General features: G+C 42.9%; 1 protein-coding gene across 9 annotated transcripts in view; it reads left to right on the forward strand.

Moving 5' to 3' along the window:
* Nucleotides 1-22,017, forward strand: part of APBB2 (amyloid beta precursor protein binding family B member 2) — a 408,726-nt gene that overhangs the window by 150,021 nt on the left and 236,688 nt on the right. For all 9 annotated transcript variants that reach the window (XM_030801441.1, XM_030801446.1, XM_030801448.1 and 6 more), the window contains one exon: nucleotides 1,672-1,786. The gene's annotated coding sequence lies outside the window, so the exon portion shown is untranslated. The remainder of the gene's footprint in view (nucleotides 1-1,671; nucleotides 1,787-22,017) is intronic.

Raw genomic sequence — 22,017 nt, forward strand, 5'->3', positions numbered from 1 at the left:
ACAACCTCCGCCTCCCAGGTTCAAGCGATTTTCCTGCCTCAGCCTCCTGAGTAGCTGGGATTACAGGCATGTACCACCATGCCCAGCTAATTTTGTATTTTTGGTAGAGACGGGGTTTCTCCCTGTTGGTCAGGCTGGTCCCGAACTCCCAACCTCAGGTGATCCGCCTGCCTTGGCCTCCCAAAGTGCTGGGATTACAGGCGTGAGCCACTGATGCCTCAATTTCTAGTGCCCCAAACTAAATTCCTTGTCTTCCTTATTTCTTCTATGTTCTCTACCTTGGTTGTCACTACCATCCACCCATGTGTAATAAACCTAGTGTTCTGCTTTGAACTTCTGGATGGTTCCAAGTACTAATTCTTTTCTTTCCTTCTCTACCTACTTCTACTGCCCTAATCTCCACCCTTTCCTTCTCCCTGAATGATTATAACAACCAAACAGGTCTCCTGCCTCTACCCTGCCGCCTTCAAATACACCCAGAGAATCATGCATCCAAAACCCAGATCTGACTCATCAGTGGCTGTTTACACCCAGGATAAAGTCAGAGTTCTTTGAGACATGTACATGGTTGCCATCTGGCTCCAGGCTTCTTTTCTGGCCTCCCTCTGCAGGCCTCACTCTGGAGAGTGGCCAGCAACTCTGGACTATACCATGCGGTTTCTTACCTTTCCCTTTTCCATCGCCTTGTCTCTCATCCCTAGCGCGGCTAACTCCTACCCAGCCTTAGGACATGCTAGGCATCCCCTTTTCTTGGAAGGCCTCCCTGACCTGTCCATTTCTGGACTAGATGCCCATGCTTGATATGAATCTCAATGATTATGCTCATCCCATGGCCCTATGGTGGCCAGTTTGTGTGCCTCCTTTGGCTCCCCTAGACTTCACTTTCCTTAGAGATAGAGATGGTATCTTATTCATCTTTGTAGCTCCAGTGCTTAGCATGGTGCTGGGTGTATAGTAGGTGTTCTGCATATGTTTTTTAAATAAAAAATCAACAGTGACAGTAAATCGACTTGATGGCCACAAAAATGGGCAAAAAATAATTTCTGCGTAGGAGTCACCCTTAGAAGGGAGCATGAAGGGGACTTCTGCAGTGCTGATAATGTTCTGGTTTTTAATCTGGTGTATTTTCAGTTTCGGAAAATGCATTGAGCTGTCCGTTGTTGTGTGTGCATTTTCTATATGTCATACGTCACTGAAAAGTTTTTTTTTTTTTCCAATCAACATGACATCTAACCTCTCCAATACAGAAAAAAAAAATTTCTTCATTTCAAGCATTTAAAGTTTTACAGGATATTAGTTCAGATATCACAGCAAAGAGCCAGGCAGTGCTATTCCTTGATGTTAAGGAAGAATGGAAAAGCATCAGGGAAATGCAGGTGAGATTGCCTGGACTTTTGATGGGGGTCAGAGAGGGCCAGCCCTGGTCAAGCCTTCCAGCGACCTGCACCTCTGTCACACTTATTGCAGGGCCTGCATGCTAATCATCAGCAAGCCCTGGGCCTGCCTGCGGTGACAGGGAGACTTCATCTCGCATGCGACTATGAATAATTCATAAACATGGTTATCTGGAAATATGTGGTCATCATTAACATTTTAATGAAAAAAAAAATGCTGTCATTATCCTAAGTCTCTGTTTTGTTTCTACCTTTTTTTTGTCTCCCCCCACCACAGCTAACCATCTCAGTCTTTCCTGAGGACTTGGGAACTGCTGAGGCCCCTGCCAATGTGTTGACTGTCGCTATGGGCAGACGGTACCCGGAGGCTCACTGTCGTCCAGGCAGCTCATGTATGTATGAGATCAGTCTCTCTCTTGCTTTTTTCTCTTTAATTTTCGTTGTAGAATATCACAGAGTACTGAATTGGTAAAAGCTTTAAAGGTTTAAATAAGGATGTTTAGAAATACAAGAGAATGGATTGCTCTAGGGTAAGTTTTGAATATTGCATGGTAAGAAATGTTATCTAAATTAGGATTTTTGTAATCAAGTGGCCCTATAAGACCAGAAGTGTATGTCAACAATCTCCTTTTTCTATTTCTGTGCATCCATTCTTTTTTTCCAAATTTTTCTTTTCTTTTTTGAGATAGGGTCTTGCTCTGTTGCCCAGGCTGGGGTCCAGTGGCATGAACACAGCTCACTGTAGCTTCGAACTTCTGGTTCAAGTGATCCTTCTACCTTAGCCTATGGTGTAATTGGGACTACAGATGTGCCACCATGCCTGGCTAATTTTGTTTATTTTTTGTAGAGATGGGGCCTCGCTATGTTGCCCAGGCTGGTCTTGACCTCCTAGGCTCAAGAGATCCCACCCACCTCAGCCTCTCAAAGTTTCTAGATTACAGGCATGAGCCACCATGTGTGGTCTAATGTATGTATTATTCTACAGGTTTTTATTTTTTTAAGCTTTCCTTTTTCATCACAATATATAACATTTGAAATGATAATAATGCCATAAATTAAAAACATTTCACAGTGATTGTTTGAATTCCTTTATAATCACAAAATTCATGGACCCAGAAGAGAGGTCCCCTGGGTATGTCTCTGTTTAATATGTATTAGGGAGGGAGTTCCTGGCTCTTATTTCTTAGCCTTCTCCAAAGGAGGAAACTCTTTCAGTTCCCTCAGGGATGACCTTCGATGTCTCACGACACTAAAGTTTTTCCAGCAGTCTTTTGGGAACTGCTATAGTTGTAGCCTTTTCCTATTTGTCGTTACCCCTGATTAACCTGGGAGAAAAATGATTCTTCCCTTTAATAATCTATCTTTATTTCTGTGAAGGGCAGTGTGTCTCAGACTTCTTGCTCCCTGCGGTCTTTTGGCCTTGGACCAGCTATATAGATATTTATTTGTTTTTGTTGCTTTCCTTTGGAACCTGTGGAATTTTGGCTCCAAGTCAGGGGAAATTTGGGGTAATTTCCCATAAGTGCTTTTGCTCCCATATCCTTTCTGTAGTTATACTTATTCATATTCATCTTTAAGTCCCATTAACTTGTGCAGCTCAGTTTTTTTCTTCATAGAAAAGTTATGGCTGGGCTCACGCCTGTAATCCCAGCAATGGCTCAACTCTGTAATACCAGCATTTTGGGGCCAGGCATGGTGGCTCATGCCTGTAATCCCAGCACTTTGGGAGGATGAGGCGGGCGGATCACAAGGTCGGGAGATGGAGACCATCCTGGCTAACACGGTGAAACCCCGTCTCTACTAAAGCAAAAAATTAGCTGGGTGTGGGGGCGGGTGCCTGTAGTCCCAGCTACTCAGGAGGCTGAGGCAGGAGGATGGCGTGAACCCGGGAGGCGGAGCGTGCAGTGAACCAAGATCGCGCCACTGCACTCCAGCCTGGGCGACACAGCGAGATTCTGTCTCAAAAAAGAAAAAAAAAATCCCAGCATTTTGGGAGGCTGAGGTGGGCGGATCACTTGAGCCCAGGAGTTTAAGACCAGCTTGGGCAACATGACGAAACCATCTCTACAAAAAATGCAAAAGTTAGCCAGGCATGGTGGCATGCACCTGTAGTCCCAGCTACTCGGGAGGCTGAGGTGGGAGGACTGCTTGAGCCCAGGAGGTACAGGTTGCAGTGAGCTGAGATTGCACCACTGCATTCCAGCGTGGGTGACAGAGCAAGACTCTGTTTCCAAAAAAGAAAAAAGAAAGCAAAGTTAGAACCACCCTCAAGCCCTCACCCAGACAATTGCTTGTCAGACAGTTAAAAGCAGTGGCATTTTATAGCAGTAGGGAGGGATTGCTGATAATAGAATAGGGATTTGGACCAACAACCAGCATTAAAGCCAGCAGTGTTGGGGTAAACAGCTCTTCACATATTTTCAGATATTGTCAGCATCTTCAAGGGCATTACAGTTTTACTCTGAAATTAGCAATTTTCATAGTGAGCATCATCAGAAAAAAGTTTACACCTGTACCCTGTATAACAGGGATCTGCATACTGTAGCCAATAGGTCAGATCCAGCCCATGCTTATTTTTGTAGGAGCTGAGGGTGGTTTTTATATTTTTAAGTGGTTACATTTTAAATGGTTATATAAGCACCTACATAATCTCTTTTTTGTCTCTGGGCCCTCAAAGCCTAAAATATCTGTGATCCTGTTAAGAAAAAATTTGCCTACCCCTATGTAGAAGAAAGTTGGAGGACATATATTGCCATTGATCCAAGTGAAATTGTTAGTACTTGAGCATTTTTGACATACAAAAAGGTTAATTTCATATGGTTCAAGCTAATATATTTTGAGGACATCGTTCTTCTCACAGTGGTTAAAATGCTAACATTTGGGCTCTTGGAGTGGAAGAAGTAAATTTATCCGAAAAATTCACATATGTGGACTTGCTCCTTTTTTCACCTCAGAGAATGACACATTGGCCATCAGCTTAGTGCCTTTCCAGAGATTACCGAAGGGCCCTGAGCTGCACAGGTGTGTGCTGTCCAGTAATTGCAAGGAAGCTCTTTATTTTTATTTGACTTATTCTTACTAAGAGCTCTTTAGGAGAAAACCATTTTCTGCTTACTAGTTGCCAGAAACGTGCTAACTGTGCTCAGCACAGAGATTGCTGCCCCGAGGCCTCTGCTGAGCTTGTCACTTTGTGCCTTTTTTCTGGTGGAGGGAGAGTGAGTGGCTGCTTTTCCGGGGGCACACATCTGCATAACACGTTGCCTGAAACACCCTTCCCTGGAACTAGAGTGTGGTTCGTACCCTCTCGTGGTTTCCATCTCTGATTTCTTTTCCCGGTGTTGTTGATCCCTCAGTCCAAGGCATGAACACTGTTACTTATTTTATTTGATTTGTTCTCCATTCCTCCCTTCTATGTACTCCTTTGTAGCTTGCTTCTCCTGATCATTAAATAAGATTTGGCTGGGTGCTATAACCCCAGCACTTCGGGAGGCTGAGGTGGGCGGATCACCGGAGGTCAGGAATTCGAGACCAGCCTGGCCAACATGGTAAAGCCCCATTTCTACTAAAAAAAAATAAAAAAATTAGCTGGGTGTGGTTCAGGGCGCCTGTAATCCCAGCTGCAAGAGAGGCTGAGTTAGGAGAATTGCTTGAACCTGGGAGGTGGGGGTTGCAGTTAGCCAAGATTGCGGCATTGCACTCCAGCCTGGGCAACAAGAGCAAAACTCAAAATAATAAATAAATAAATAAATAAATAAATAAGATTTGCTTGTTGAAACCTCAAGCTGACGTTCTGTAGAGGCTACTCATAGCAGAAAGAAATGTTAACCTTAGCAGCCCTTGCTGCCCTCACATAAGGCAGGAAAGCCAGTTTGACCTGGGGCCTCCTTACCAGGCCTGTGTCTGAACAGGGCCACACTGTTCCCTGGAGAGGGGAAACGATTTCAGTAAAAAACAACAGCAACATGCCACAGTTAATAATTTTATCATCAGGTGTGGTTGGAATCATCAGTCAAGGGTCAGCAGTGCATACTGCTGTGCTCTACGTTGTTTTTGAGGTTCATATGTCAGACTGGAGTTTTAATTTTCTTTCTGTTTTGAGATTATTCTGCCTTTCCAGGCTATGTCCTTTCAGGACAGGATGCTGCTCTTGGGTGGAATGCAGAATGGCATCCATTGAGCACGAAAATAAGAAGTAAATAGCTAGAGCTGTTCTTTCCTGGCTTTTCATACAGATATTTGTGTTTATGTTAAAACTCCAGTTTTAAAATGAGTCATGTGCCACATAACAATGTTTCAATCTATGATGGACTGCATATACGACAGTAGTCCCATAAGATTATAAGACCCTATTTCTCCTGTACCTTTTCTATGTTTAGATATGTTTAAGTGCACAAATACTTATCATTGTATTACAGTAGCCTGCGGTATTCACTACAGTAACAGGCTGTACAAGTTTGTAGCCCGGGAACACTAGGCTCTGCCATCTAGCCTAGGTGTGTAGTAGGCTGTGCCATCTAGCCTCGGTGTGTGTAGGCTGTACCATCTAGTTTTGTGTAAGAACACTCCATAATGATGTTTGCACAGCACTGAAATCGCCCAGTGATGCATTTCTCAGAATGTATTTCTGTTGTTCAGCAACACATGACTATATTCCAGGAATTGCTAATAAAAATTGCATGTTTGTTCATTTTTGTCTGTACCTATCCATTCCTTTGGATGACTGCAGCCACCACTGCAACCTCAGCTGTGAGGATGTGGACTGTTACAATAGCTTCCAGACCTTGGCCTGCAGTCTCTTTGCCTGCAAACTTAACTCATGCATAGTGGCCAAATGAATCTAACTGAGGCATGGCTCTGACCATGCCGCTTCTCTGCTGAAAATGTTTAGTGTGTCCCCACTAGTTTAAAAGGTCACCCTGGTATTTGAGTCCTTTAGGTTTCCTTTCACTGCTCCTTATTTTTATTACCCATTACTCATGATGAATGATCATTATTATTGTTAGTGTTATTACTATTCAGTAGACATTTATAGTAGCCTGTGTGGGCTGCTCCTGCCAGGGTACACCCTGTGCCTTTGGGTCACGTGCCTTTGCTCCTGCTGTTTCCCCTCTGGTATGTGGATCCATCTTTTGGTAACCTGCTAAAATCCTGCTTTTGCCATGGGGTGCAGCAGAGTCGCTCTCTTTCCCAGGGAGTTTCCTGGTTTCCCCACTGGAAGCACGTGTTCCTGCAGCTCTTAAATCTCCCTCTTGATGCTTGCTTGTGTCCTAAATTCCTTTTATATTTTGGCACATGTATATAATTTGTCTGAACTCCAGTACTATTTCCCTCCTCTCCTCTGTGAGTGAGGGCACTATTTTATCTACGGTAGTTGCTCCAATATTTGTGGAGTTATCTTGGGCTAAGGGGTGGAACTGGATAATAACCATCCTCAGAGCCTGTGCCAGCCAAGACCGAGGGGGAGGGAGTAATTGGAGCCTGACACTGAATAAATGCTTAATAAATATATATCGAATGGATGAATGAATGAAGTACTTGCTTAGAAACTTAACTCAGCATTGATAAGGGGAGAAATTCTTTGCATATTACAAGTTTTTGCAAATCCTGCCTTCCAACACACACGGGTCTCTTTAGCTTTAGTTGTATTCCTGGTAACTTTTTCCTGAACAACCGCTATTTACTGTTCTATTTCTAGGCACAGGTTTTGCCAGTTGTGTCGGCTGTCTCTTTTGGTAAATTGTTTCTTGTTTGATGTTAAGCTTTCACCGTAAGTCTCTTCAGTAGAGGTTGTTTTATGTGGGAGTCCTGTACAACTAGGATTGTGCAAATCCCCCACTTTCTCATTTGCCTCAGTTAGTGCCCCATGGGTGTCCTGGCTTCTGGACCAGTGTTATTGTTATTATTGTTATTATTATTATTTTATTTTTTTTTGAGACGTTGTTTTGCTCATTGTTACACAGGCTGGAGTGCAGTGGCGCCATCTTTACTCACTGCAACCTCTGCCTCCCGGTGCCAAGACCAGCTTGGTCGGGGAGACCCTAACCCAGCGGTGCTAGAGGAATTAAAGACACACACAGAAATATAGAGGTGTGAAGTGGGAAATCAGGGGTCTTACAGCCTTCAGAGCTGAGAGCCCCGAACAGAGATTTACCCATGTACTTACTAACAGCAAACCAGTCATTAGCATTGTTTCTATAGATAATAAACTAACTGAAAGTATCCCTTAAGGGAAACGAAGGGATGGGCCAAATGAAAGAAATAGGTTGGGCTAGTTAACTGCAGCAGGAACATGCCCTTAAGGCATAAGTTGCTCAAGCTATTGTTTGTGGCTTAAGAACGCCTTTAAGCGGTTTTCCGCCCTGGGCGGGCCAGGTGTTCCTTGCCCTCATTCCCGTAAACCCACAACCTTCTAGCTTGGGCGTTAGGGCCATTATGAACATGTCACGGTGCTGCAGATATTTTGTTTATGGCCAGTCTTAGGGCCACTTTATGGCCAGATTTTGGGGGGCTTGCTCCCAACATCCCGGGTTCAAGCAATTCTCCTGTCTCAGCCACCTGAGTAGTTGGGATTACAGGTGACTGCCACCACGCCTGGCTAATTTTTGTATTTTTAGTAGAGATGGGTTTTCACCACGTTGGCCAGGCTGGTCTCGAACTCCTGACCTCAGGTGATCCACCTGCCTCGGCCTCCCAAAGTGCTGGGATTATAGGCGTGAGCCACCTTGTCCAGCCTAATGTTACTGTTTTCTTGGCTTGGGGACCTGATGCTTCATGGGTGTTATGTATTTGGATGCCATACCTCTACATGGGAGCTGTTTTGAAATTTTGATTTCTTATTGGTGAGATATGACCCTTTGTTCTCCAGGGTTCATCAGGATCTCAGCCCCTACACACTAAGCCTGTCTCGTGTTCTGATAGCCTTTTACATCTTCAGAGCTTTAACTTTCTCTCATCTGACTTTAAGTTCTATCTTTGGTTCTGGCCCAGGGATTTATTTCTTGTGATTCTGATTTTTTCTTAGGATTTTCTTAGTTGTTAATGATCTCTCACTCAGTTTTTCCACGTGTTTGAAACAGGCAGAGCCCTTCCTTGTCATCTCAGCTCACCATGTTGATTGGAAACTTTATTACCACCGTCCTATTAAAGAATTTTAAGATATTTTCGTCACCAAATTGCAATCCCTGATTTCTGCAGAACTTTAGATGTTAAGTATTAATTCAGTGAATGGGTGCTCTGCAGATCCCTCTACTGAGATGCCATGAACCTGAGTAACCACATTTTTGTTGTGTAGCATAGTCTCATCCGTGGCTACCTCCTTACTTGTAGATAACTTTCTGTGCGTGTCTCAGAGTCAGTCAGTTAGGTTCTAGATTTTTACATGGCATGTGAACCCAACCTGTAAAATTGGTGATCTGAGGCCTGTTGACTGCCATTATTTTCAGATACTCATAAATACAGAGCTTGTTTTCACATACCTAGTAAATTATGTTACATCTTGATGTTGACACTAGTAAAGAAAGGTTACTTCTGTGTATTTATCTTTCACTGAAGAAAGAAACGAAATTTCAGTAGTCCAAATTAAGTCTCTTCTTTGTAACTTGCTCTTGCTTTTTTTTTTTTAAACCTCTCTTGTAATTTGCTACTTCCAGGGTAGAGATTTGCAGTCTTATTTTGTTGTAATAAAGGAGTGTCCTTTTTGTTTGGATGCTCTGGATCTATCACTTTCCCTTTTGCTAACAAATAGAGCGGGACTAAGAAGCCCTGTGACAAGTCTTCACCAGGAGGAATCGGGTGCCCTGGAAAGAAGCCTACCTGGTGTCTGCTTTTGTTGCAGAATGAGACTCTGGAAACATGCCGGAATAGTCTTTGGAGGGACTTTAGTCCTTTTTCCCGTCCCTATACTCCACATGAAGAGGATTAGGATGCTGGGGATAGGTCAGAAAGGATGCCATGTGTGTGAGAGGACAGGCTTTGCCCCTGAGAAAGATGAGAAGAATGCGTCGTCCTCAGGGCAGGAGGCACAGCACCTCTGCTAAAGGAAGAGCGGGGAGGAAATGGCCCAGCCAGACTTGGGAAGCTTAAGACCTATCTTCTGTGAGCAGCCTCCAGAAGGGAAAGGAGAAAAGCATGCAACTTTTTATGGGGCCTCATTTTGAAACCAAAGCAAAAGGACTTATTTTTTCCAGGTTCTTGGACACTTGCTCATTTATGTAAACCTGAAATTGTCCTCGGGAGAAGTGAACTCTGCTGACCTTACTTTGCACAAAAGGCCACAAAAATCCGTGCAAGATGAAACCAATAGAATTCTAAACGAATGACTTGGCATATTTATTTCAGAGTCATAAGATAGGTCAGTTTGTTGTTTGCCTCTGTAGCTTCTAGACCTTTCTGTTATGAATATGTACTAAGGAAAAGAAAACAGCAACATATACTGTTGAATATTGTATTTATTTTTATTTTTGTTTTTGAGACGGAGTCTTACTCTTGTTGCCCAGGCTGGAGTGCAATAGCACTATCTCGGCTCACTGCAACCTCTGCCTCCCGAATTCAAGCGATTCTCCTGCCTCAGCCTCCTGAGTAGCTGAGATTACAGGCACCCACCACCACACCCAGCTAATTTTTGTATTTTTATTTGAGAGGGGGTTTCACCATTTTGGCCAGGCTGGTCTTGAACTCCTGACCTGAGGTGATCTGCCCTCCTCAGCCTCCCAAAGTGCTGGGATTACAGGCGTGAGACACTGCACCCTGCCTGAATATTTTATAGATGATGCTTTGTTAAAGGAATATCTAGACTTTTTAGTCTGTCTCTTTTGATTTTATGGAAAACACTTAAGTCCATGGGATTCCATTTGTTTTCTCCCCTGAATTCTTCCCTAGGAGTGTCCAGTTTTTAGGAAAGTTGATCCCCCTCTCCCAGAGTACAAGAAAATTCCACAAAGAACTTATGTTACATATTAGTTATTTGGAACTCAATACCAATAAATCCAACATGACCTGGCTAACTCTGGAAATCAGGCATACCTGCTGCCATCCTATCCTTGTGACTTGGGCTTAGTTAGAGGTAAAGAGGATTCCTGTTGTTTTTGAACAAGAGATAGTAGCTTTTTGTTTTGAAATCACTGATCCTCACACTGCAGGATCCAGTTTAAGCAAGTAAGCAGGGTGCAGTTTATAAAGATGCTTCCCTTTTTTAAGGGAAAAGGTACAGTTAAGAGGAGATGGGGTGACCAGTGCCAATTAATAGGTAGAGATTGTGTTTGCTATACTCCTAATACTGTGTTGACATCTCTGGGGTATTGAGAAGAGTTACGTATTGCCCTCAATGCTTATACCTCATCTGTGGATGTGACCAAAGGTGGTAACTGTATCATTTAGAATCAGTTTATGTGATGAAGCAGTTTAAAGGAGGGGAAGGCTGGTAAAGATGTGTGCAGTCAGTAAAGCCCAGGAGAACACAATTTCCAGATCATCTTCCTCCAACAGGACTCAATGGTCTGGGGAGGAATGCAATTCAGATCAAGTTGTTGGCAGACCAGGCATGGGAATGCAGGTCTCCTGGGTGGGATTTGAAGGACACATTACATGGGACATTATGGAGGGATCTGATGAACCGGGATCAAATGAGAAGGGCCTAGGGGAGTGCATATGCCAATAAGAACAAAGAGTATATTCTTAATAAGAAGTTACATTTATTTTACTTATTTTTTATTTTTATGTATGTATTTATTTTTTTGAGATGGAGTTTCGCTCTTGTCGCACAGGCTGGAGTGCAATGCCGCGATCTCGGCTCACTGCAACCTCCGCTTCCCAGGTTCAAGTGCTTCTCCTGCCTCAGCCTCCCACAGGCACCTGCCACCACGCCTGGCTAATTTTTTTGTATTTTTAGTAGAGACAGGGTTTCACCATGTTGGCCAGGCTGGTCTTGAACTCCTGACCTCAGATGATCCACCCACCTTGGCCTCCCAAAGTGCTGGGATTACAGGGGTGAGCCACCACGCCCAGCCAGAAGTTACATTTATTACTATTAAGTTATTAGCACTTACATAGGCACTGTTCTGAGCACTTAATATATACTTTCATTCTTCACTACAACTCTGTTACGTAGATGCAACTATTATCACTCGATGACAGGAGACTGAGGCACACAGGAGCTATAGAAGCAACTTACTTAAGCCTACACAGACAATGGTGGAGCTCAGATTTGAACCCAGGCCTTTCGGCTCCAGAGTCTGTGCTTTTAACCATGCTGTGTGCCTGCTTCAGTAGATGAGAGAGGAGTCAGAGGGGTGTGACAAGCAAGAGAAGTTGTTGGGGAGAGAGGAAGTTCCAAGGTCAGGATTGCAGTGGAGCGGGTCCTAGAGATGTAGTGTTCATTTGATGGCCACACGAAGGAGTGGGTGGTATAGAGGGCAGTGACAAGTCAACCTTATCAGGCAAGTCCTGGAACCAGGGTGGTGAAAATAACAGTCCAGAGCCCTTACTCTGTGCTGGGCACTGGGAATAGAGCAGTGAAAAGGTAGATGAGGTCTCCGCTCCCATAGCACTTCTGTCTGTTCTAGTGATGGAGACAGGTGGTAGGAAAGCCTTCCAGTAGAGGAGATAATTGTGGATCGTGGTACCTGTTATGGAGGAATGAAGAGTGTGATGGAGGGATACTGGTCACGGCCCACATGATGTTCGGTGACCAGGGAAGGTGTCCCTGAAGAAGCGATGCTTGCCGGGCGTGGTGGCTCACGCTTGTAATCCCAGCACTTTGGGAGGCCGAGGTGGGCGGATCACGAGGTCAGGAGATCGAGACCACGGTGAAACCCCGTCTCTACTAAAAATACAAAAAATTAGCCGGGCGTGGTGGCGGGCGCCTGTAGTCCCAGCTACTCAGAGAGGCTGAGGCAGGAGAATGGCGTGAACCCGGGAGGTGGAGCTTGCAGTGAGCTGAGATTGTGCCACTGCGCTCCAGCCTGGGCAACAGAGCGAGACTCCGTCTCAAAAAAAATAAAAATAAAAAAAAAATAAAAAGAAGCGATGCCTGAGCTGCAATCTGAAGCATGGGGAAAGCCCAGTATATGAAGAGCTGGGAAAAGCCCATTACAGACCAAGGGGTGTGGACTGTTAAAGGAATGGCAAGGAGCCAGGCTGGCCAGAGCATAGTAAGTGTGGTGGGACTTGGTGGGAGATGAGGTTGGAGAAGGCGGCCTGGTCAAATCAGAGTGGAGGGCCTTGGTAAGGAGTTTCAGCTGTTTCCTAAGAGTAGTGGGGAGCCACTGAAGGTTCAGTAAGTGCGGGGCATCTAGGGTGCTAAATGGATGCGCCTGTTTGATCAGGGAGGGGCAGGGAGGTGGCGAGAGCAGCATGGAGGCTTCTCCCCTGTCTGGTAGCTTAAAGGTTTGAATCACGGCTAACATGGCTTTTCTGCCTGGGGAACGGCGATCTGCACCTCAAAGCTTCTCAGTGGTCAAGTTGTGACCAGAGTTCACAGCAACAAGACTTCACACCCACCTTTTAGCCATTGACTGCCCATTTATACTTTATATAGAGAGAAAAACCAAGGTATATGAACTTAAAAGATTAAGCAATTTTTATTTGTTTGTTATTATAGGTATGGGAATTTTTAAAACAGTTACTTTATAGGTAGTGGATGCTTTTGATATTGGCAACAGAAAACCCTTCATTGGATGATTTTCTCCTTCCCATGATGGAGACTCAAAATGGAGACACAATTAATTGCCCACTCAATGCCCATATCCTGTTCCATTGTTGCTCATAGGGCCATAGTTTAATTCAGGGTGGTGTGGAGATCAGCCTCGACAGTAAATTGTGATGATTAAGCCAATATACCAATCCTGAACCCTGATTTTCCAGCATTCCTTGTAGCAAGTGTGGCCCTGTGACCTACTTCTGGCCAGTGAGACCTGAGAATAAGTCCACTGGGATGGGGCCGAGGTTGCTGGGAAAGCATTTATTGTCTCTATAAAGCCTGACAAGTGAGCTTGTCAGTGCCTTTCCTTGCTTTCCCGTTCTTTCTGCCTTGAATGATGACGAGATGCCTGGATGTACAGTAGCCTTCATGTCACCATGAGGTGACAAGCATGAAGGAAAGTCCAAGAGCCTCAGAGATACCTGCCCTGAAGTTGTTTTCAAGCCAACACCTGCAGCCCTGGGCCTTCCAACTCCTTTCTTTTTGTTGAATCCACTGTTAGGTAGGTTTTCTATTACTTAAAGCTGAATGGACTGTTAAATGAAGCAATTACGAAGACGCAGATGTTATGAGCCTTTTCCTCGGTATTGTGACAGCCTCATACATGTCCTTGATATTCAGTATGACTTTTATCTTGTGTGAAAACAGTCTTTGAAAAGAAAGCTCTAACTTGTATTAAAAGTTGTTCACAGTTCAAAGTGATGAGTTGTGGAGTTGTGGACTTGGAAATGTAATTTTCAAAATAAATGAACTCCTCTGTGTGAACTTGCTGTAGCAAGTACCATGGAGATATACTTCATGGGCAGTATCTTCCTTATGGCCTTTTTTATGGTAGTCTTAGTTTTCTGGTGAACTATATTGTGTATTATTTATGGCTTTATAGGAAACTATAGCAGTACTGGGGTAATAGCATAAATAGTCTGATTTCTTGAAAATGTTAAGCTCCAACAGGCTTTATTGGATTTCAGGGTAATGGTATTATTAAATTTTTTGCCACTTTTCAAACTTCTTGTGGCTGAGTTCCAAGCTGCTGCTTTTAAGAAATTTGGGGGCTGGTTCTGTTCGTTTATGGAAAAAAGTTATCCTGGAAGTTTCTATTGCTAAATTGAGTGGTAGGGAGAAATAATTTGAACTTTTTTTTTTTTTTTAACTGCCTTGGATTTGGGTATAACACTTGGGATTACTTTCCACGTGGAAGGTAGAAATGGCTTTGCAATATGTATCATGGAGATAATACAAGGTATGAAATGAAAATTGTCTTCTCTAGTTTATTGGAAAAAAAACTGGAAGTCATAGGGCCATCAAATTGTAAAGAGAAAAGAATTTTGCACATCATATAGTAAAATTTCACTTTTTTCCCTAACCTTGGAAACTTAAGACCTGGAATGCTTTCAGTTATTCATTTAAAAAATAAAAATATGTGCAGTTACCCTATGTATCCTCTTCTTTAATGAAAAATTGTTCCAGCTGGGCACGGTGGCCTACGCCTGTAATCCCAGCACTTTGGGAGGCCAAGGCGGGTGGATCACTTGAGGTCAGGAATTTGAGACCAGCCTGGCCAACATGGTGAAACCCCGTCTCTGCCAAAAATATAAAAAATTAGCCCAGTGCAGTGGTTGGTGCCTGTAATCCCAGCTACTCAGGAGGCTGAGGCAGAAGAATCGCCTGAACCCAGGAGGCAGAGGTTGCAAGCCAAGATCACGCCACTGCACTCCAGCTGGGTGACAGAGTGAGACTCTGTCTCAAAAAAAAAAGAAAGAAAGAAAAATTGTCCCAAAGGAACGAGAAACACTGTATAACCCCAAGAACGTTGACAAGAAGGCTTTTTTTTTTTTTTTTTTTTTTTTTTTTGAGACGGAGTCTCACTCTGTCGCCCAGGCTGGAGTGCAGTGGCGCAATCTCGGCTCACTGCAAGCTCCGCCTCCTGGGTTTATGCCATTCTCCTGCCTCAGCCTCTTCGAGTAGCTGGGACTACAGGTGCCCGCCACCACGCCCGGCTAATTTTTTTGTATTTTTAGTAGAAACTGGGTTTCACTGTGGTCTCGATCTCCTGACCGCGTGATCCGCCCGCCTCGGCCTCCCAAAGTGCTGGGATTACAAGCGTGAGCCACCGCGCCCGGCCGAAGGCTTTTTAAGTCACTTGTTTCAACTACCTCATTTTACCGAGAGGAAAGGTTACTGCTTTAAGGTAGACCAGCCAATTAGCCCTTGGGCAGGTAGGAACAGGACCACAGAGACTGTTGGGTATGTTAACATCCTCAGTGCTGTTGCTGGAATTCACAATGGCAGTATCTTATGTGGGATCAGTGCTTGATCTTGTCTACGAGAGCCATGAGGGTTTGACAGACACTGATATGTCACAGGGCATCCCAGGCAGAACAAATGGAAGAGGCTTGTGAGTGGGAGATGTTTAGTAGCTTCAGTATAGAGTGAGGCACTGGTGTGGTGCCCTGCTTGGGATCAGGTAGGAGAAGAACGGCTTATGTCCATGCAGATTAGGGACAAGTTGGGGTTAGTTTGACCCATTTGGGACAGAATATAGAGGGTCATAAGAGCCCATCAGTGAAGTGAGATTTTGTTTTGGCATGTATGTATGTATGTATGTATGTATGTATGTATTTTTGTACAGACAAGGTCTCGCTATGTTGCCCAGGCTGATCTCCAACTCCTGTCCTCAAGTGATCCTCCTTCCTCAGCCTCTAAACGTGCTGGGATTACAGGCATGACCTACCGTGCCTGGCCCAAGTGAGATTTTATTTGGTAACCAGTGAAAAGCTTTAAGAATATTCATGTTGGTGACAGTTAACACTTACACAGCAATTACTGTGTGCCATCACCATTCTGAGTGCTTTACACACACTCTCCTATTTAATTCCCACAACAGACATTTGGTATAGATATTCTCATTATCTCCATTTTACAGTGGAGGAAACAGAGGTTAGCTGACTTACCTAAAGAGACACTCAGAGGAAGCAGTGGAGATGGAATTCAAACCTGGGTGGCCCAGCCCCAGGGTCCTGGCTGTTGATAGCCTGGAGCGTGTATATGTGGTGGTGAGAAAGGTGGTAGATGCTCTTAGGAAGGCAGCTCTGCGGGAGAGTACGGTTGGATTGGCATGAGGGCAGACAGGTGATCAGAATATCGACTGTAGGCCTTTGAGACGGTTAATAAGAGCTTGGCCTAGAGGTGACCGTGGAAATGAAAGGATGAGAATTCACATGTTACTAGCTTCAGAGGATGGATTAGTGCCAGTTTTCTGACTGGTCATGGGGCCAGGGAGGGATGGAGTCAGAAATGTCTGGAATATTGCTTGAATGTCCACCTAACCCAATTAGGGAAGTTGAGAGAAGATTTTGGTGGGAGAGTGATCATTTATTTTTACAAAGCCCTGTTTTCCTACTTTGTGACCAACTAGTGCAGTGGTTCTTAACCTGGGACTCTGGGGAAAACTGTCTAGAAAAGAGATGCACGTTAAATGTGTCCTAACAGATTTCTGTGAGTGTTTGGACTCTGCCAAGCTCACATGTTGTTTTAGCATGGCCTTGGGCCCATAGAAGGTCTCCAGTGTTTTGAGGCAGTTTGTGGCTGAGACACTTAAAATTCCATGGTGGCTTGTCCTCTTCCCAGCTTAAAAATCTGTGGGTTTGAGCTCAGGAGGAGGGGATGGGTGTGTGTCTGCATTTTAGAGGCCCGCCTTTGTTTTAGCTTCCCTGGTCCTGATTCCTGACTTCCGCTTTCCTTCCTGCCCTTAAGTTCTGTTGAGGAAAGCAGGAGACTGTAGCTGGAGATAGAGGAGGTCCTTGGTGTTTCTTTGTGAACTTGCATCCTGTGTTGAGGGAAACACCCTGTTCCTGGTGGCGGCCTCCGGGCTCAACTCTTCCTGCTGCTGCTTGTCTGAGAAATGTGACCCTGGCCAGGTATGTCTTCTTGGAGGCTTCTGAATGCAGTTCCCAACTGAAGGGCTGAGAAGGAACAGCAGGTTGTTCCAGGATAAGGCTGATACCTTTGTGGAAAAAAATCCTGACGTGGATAAGAGAACGTAGAGCTTGACAGTTTGAACTTCTGTTTCATGACCATTTCTCCCTTTCTCTTCTCTTCCTCTTCTCCTTCCATTCCTTCTCCCTCCCTCTTCCTTATTTCTTATTAGAAGAGTTGCTAATTGTGCATGGTTAGTAACTGTGACTATACCTATTTTTTATCTTCGACTATGGTTTTCAGGCTTGATTTTCCAGGGAAAGGTAACATTGGCAAGTTGCAGGAGCATTGGTGACGTGTGGAATTTGTAGGAATGGCTACATAGGAAAGGTGAAGGGAACTGGAAGTCTTGGCTACCCCTGTCCTCCAACCCCTTAAAAGCCTCTGGAAAAGCAATATGCGTGTGTGAATTTGAATCCTACTTCAGTCACCAGCAGAATGTCCATGCATGTGCCAGTTCCCTAATCTCTCATCTGTAAAATGGGGATGGTGATATTTACTTCTTTCCAAAGGGTGTTGTGACACACAAATGAGGCAGCATATGTGAAGGAATTCTAAGCATCTCTCTTATCTCCCTGGTCGCGTCTAATTAAAAGTTTCTGTATTGTACCTTGGAATGATCCCAGAAATACTAGGAGGGAGGGAGAATCTAAGTGCTATGTTAAATTGCTTTTTGTATGTTTATTCCATTTCTACATAGTAACCATGTGAGGTAAATATTTTTATTTTTTGAGAGGAGAGAACTGAGGTTCAGAGAGGTTTAAAACAAAATAGCTTCACCACCTGCTACATATGTGGCAATTATTTACTATCTTGCTGCCTGTTACCACATCTATAAAATGAGGATAATAATAGTTTTCTCTCCATGGAGTGGTTATAAGGATTGAAGTGGTTAATATATATGAAGTCTTAACATATAATGCCTGGTAAATGGTGTGATTGATATATTAGCAATTACAGGGTGAGTGTCTCTTATACAAGATGTTTGGGACCAGAAGTATTTTGGATTTCATATTTTTGTTTTTGGATTTTGCAGTATTTGCATTATATTTATCAGTTGAACATCCCAAACCCAAAACTCCAAAATCTGAAATGCTCCAAAATCTAAACTTTTGGAGCACTGACATGATGCTCAAAGGAAATGCTCATTGGAGGCTTTTGGATTTCAGATTTTTGGATTTGGGATGCTCAACTGGTGTTATTAAGAAAACTGCCAAATGCCTTCTAGGCCACTGTTTGGTGAAATCTGGATTGGCTTATATGTATAATATGTTGAAATGGGATTTCACTATAATTTTCTAAACGGAGAGTGGATTTGGTTTTTGTGCAGAAGGATTAAGGAAGTGATGTTAGACGTATCACGAAAACTTAAAAGGATTTAGAGAATGTGGGGAAAACTTAAAAGGATTTAGAGAATGTGGGGAAAAGAGGAGAGATCTAGGGATAATTAGGAGGCAGGTCCAAAGGTAAGCTCTGTGTTGCTGCTGAGATGTGGTTGAAGAGAAACCATGACTTGGTTCCTTGGTTATGATACTTAACTTCTCTTGGAACCATCAGATCAGAGATAGATAAACTCAGCAAATGAGGTCTTTGGAGTCTCCATGTTACCAGCTTCATCCCACTTTCTACTTCCTGGAAGAGGCAGTGGAGTAGAATGTTAAACTAAGGATTCTGGGATCATTAGACCAGGATTGGAGCCTGGGCTCTGCTGCTTTTCAACGTCCCAATGTTATGCAAGTTTGTTAACCTTGCTACAGCTTGGTGGCCTTCTGTGTGAAATGAGGAGCATCATGGTGCCAACATTCTAGGATTTATGTGAGAAATAAAAGGGATCATGAACACTCTTTGTATTTAGCCCAAAGGAAGCCCTCAACAAATGTTAGATACTTAATATTACCTGGGGTCCTATCCCTGTGGGCTTTGGTTAGGCCCCATAGGCAGGCCACAAGTGGCAATATTTGGGGGCAGTACCCTTTCTGTATAAATCCTGACTATGACAATAAAAGACTCATACCTCCTGTCCCTGTTTCAGTTAACAATCTCTGGCATAGAATCTTTGAGTTTCCTTTGAGATACTTTTATCTGCCTCTCTTTTCTCTCAAAAAGCATCTTAGAGCTTATAGGACAACAGAAATGGAGTATCGAGTATCTTAACAGTTGAAGGAGAACAGAAATTTTTTCATCTTCTACTGAGTTCAAAATCCTTCATTCCCCTTACTCCAATTTTTAATTTGCTGCACAGTGGGACCTTTATATCTAGCAATGGAGCTATTTAAACAAAATTACATTATAAACCAAAAATTTTGCAATTCTGTTCTGTGCTATACAGAGATTTTCCTCTTTATCTCAACTGTTCTCACTACCAAGGAAGGCTAGGGGAATGAATGATGAGTTTCTCTAAGAAAGATTAACAGGTAACAAAATTGAACCAGGTTCCTCGGAATCACAGATCAAGAACACAAATCCCATGTGTCCTGACTCCCCACTCCAGTGCTCTTTCAGAAAGGCCATGTTACCCCTCAGCCTTCCTTCCCACCCCTGTGAATAGAGCCTGCCAGGGTGTTACATGCTGCCTGGGAGGCAGCTGCCCTTGGGACGGCTTCCCTTGCTGATGTAGACCTTACCAAATGACCTATGTCAGCCTCATGGGGAACCGTGAAATCCTTTAAAAAACTCATGCATTCAACTTCAGAGGAAAAAAATCTTCCTTGGCCCATTTAGCAAGATCCTTGCTCCATAGTTTCCTTTAATTATCTTGATTTTTTTTTTTAAACTGGAGAAGACCATCTGCTTTATGAGGCAGTTCATCTCTTATGTTTTCTCTAATAGGTCTTTGAAGACCCAGTTAAGCATATTAAGGCTTCATCTCATTCTTGTTTGGGATCGTTTTGTTTGGTGATTTTAAGTCACTGCCACTGGCATCTTTTGGTTGTATATTTGAGATACCTTGCAGTGTAGATTTTACGAAGAGATGTTATCTTTGTTCCATGAATTGCAGGCTCTGTGAGCCATTTTCCATGTAGTGCCAAGCTATCACAACAGGATTCTTTGCTTTTTAAATTCTTTCCTCTCGCTACAAGAAGTCCTATTAACATGTTTTCTGAGCTATAGAGTAAAATCTGTCAAATTATAGCATGGAAAGCAGATGGGTGGTTGCTGTCGTCCTTTTCACAAACTCTAAACCTAGTCTTTCTTAGTAAAACTCAGCTTTGTCACCTTCTTTACCCCAGAGTTTTCATTTACGAATAGAAGACATATGTGAGGGAGAGGGCACTTCTTTATTGTTTTTTTAAAGATATATGGTATCTATATACCCAGCTTCATGTACAAACCTTTTTTTTTTCAAATTAAAAATCTTTGTCTCTGAATATAAAAATGTTTCATGCTCATTATAAAAAAAACTTAGAAAAATAGCAACTTATAAAACATCAGAAGACTGTTTTCTAAATCCTGTCACCCAGAGATTACCACTATGAACATCTTGATGAACTATTCATTCCTTTAGCAGTGATTTCTTGAACATCTGCTATGTGCCAGGCACTAGGAATATACTAATGAATGAAACAGACATAGTCTCTGTCCTCATACAGGGAGCAAGAGAAAGACATTAAATAAATTATAGAGATTCTATGAAATTTTATAAAAGTACAGAACACTAACAAAGTTAAATCCCATACAAACTATTTTTTAAGAAAGAAATAGAGTAAAATCCCTACTGACAATGAAAACATACCAGAAGACACGCTCAATTAAAAATGATTAAAACCGCCGGGCACAGTGGCTCACGCCTGTAATCCCAGCACTTTGGGAGGCTGAGGCTGGCGGATCACGAAGTCAGGAGATCGAGGCCATCCTGGCTAACACGGTGAAACCCCGTCTCTACTAAAAATACAAAAAATTAGCCGGGCTTAGTGGCGGGCGCCTGTAGTCCTAGCTACTTGGTAGGCTGAGGCAGGAGAATGGCGTGAACACGGGAGGCGGAGCTTGCAGTGAGCCGAGATCACGCCACTGCACTCCAGCCTGGGCGACAGAGCGAGACTCCATCTCAAAAAACAAAACAAAACAAAACAAAACAAAACAAAGATTAAAACTATAATATTCTATTTCAAAATAATTAAGAGATTATTACAAAATTATACAGGAGATGAAAGAACAGTGTAAGTCTGAATTAGCAAAACTCGGAGACAAGGAGACAGAACTCAAGAAAGAATTAGAAATTAAAAAAAAAATCTTAGAAATAAATTTTAAATTGGAAGGAGTACAAAATCAACTAAATACTACAAATATTGCCCTAAGAGAAATAGAAGGTGAAAAGGAAGAAAAAGTTAAAAATCCAAAGGAAATGAAGAAAGAAGTAAAATTTGGGAAAAGTTGACAAATAATGAAGATAGACAAAGCAGATCCAACATACAGGTAATAGGAGAGGAGAAAAACAAAGCAAAGGGGTGGTGCAAATGATATATTTTAAGACAAGTTTTCTGGAAAAAAATTGAAACTACATTTTGAAAGAGAAAATCATGTATTTTAGAATATCACCTTAGAACAACCCATACCAAGATATTCTAATAAAACTACTGGGTTAAAAAGAAGAAAGAAAAAGAAAAAGTCCTTTGGGCATCTGGACAAAAAAGGGAAAAACAGTAATAGAGAATTAGATTGTTCTTAGACTTTTTGACAGAAACTCTTACACTGAAAGAAAAGTCATATCTAAGGTATGCAAAGGAAAGAAAATGTGAGCCAATATTTTTATATCTAGCAAAATTGACCTTCAGACATAAAGAACACAAACTTATGAACGTGCAAAAAAATCAGTGGAGGAAATATTGCTCCTCATGGGCTCCTCCCAAGGAACCTTCTACAGAGTGAGCTTCAAACAACAATAACTGGAAAGATGTCAGATGAGCTTGGGACATCTCAAGATAATAAATAGGTAACAAGGAAGCTATCAGAGAT

This window comes from Nomascus leucogenys, chromosome 20, assembly GCF_006542625.1.
Source record: "Nomascus leucogenys isolate Asia chromosome 20, Asia_NLE_v1, whole genome shotgun sequence".
Lineage (NCBI taxonomy): Eukaryota > Metazoa > Chordata > Mammalia > Primates > Hylobatidae > Nomascus > Nomascus leucogenys.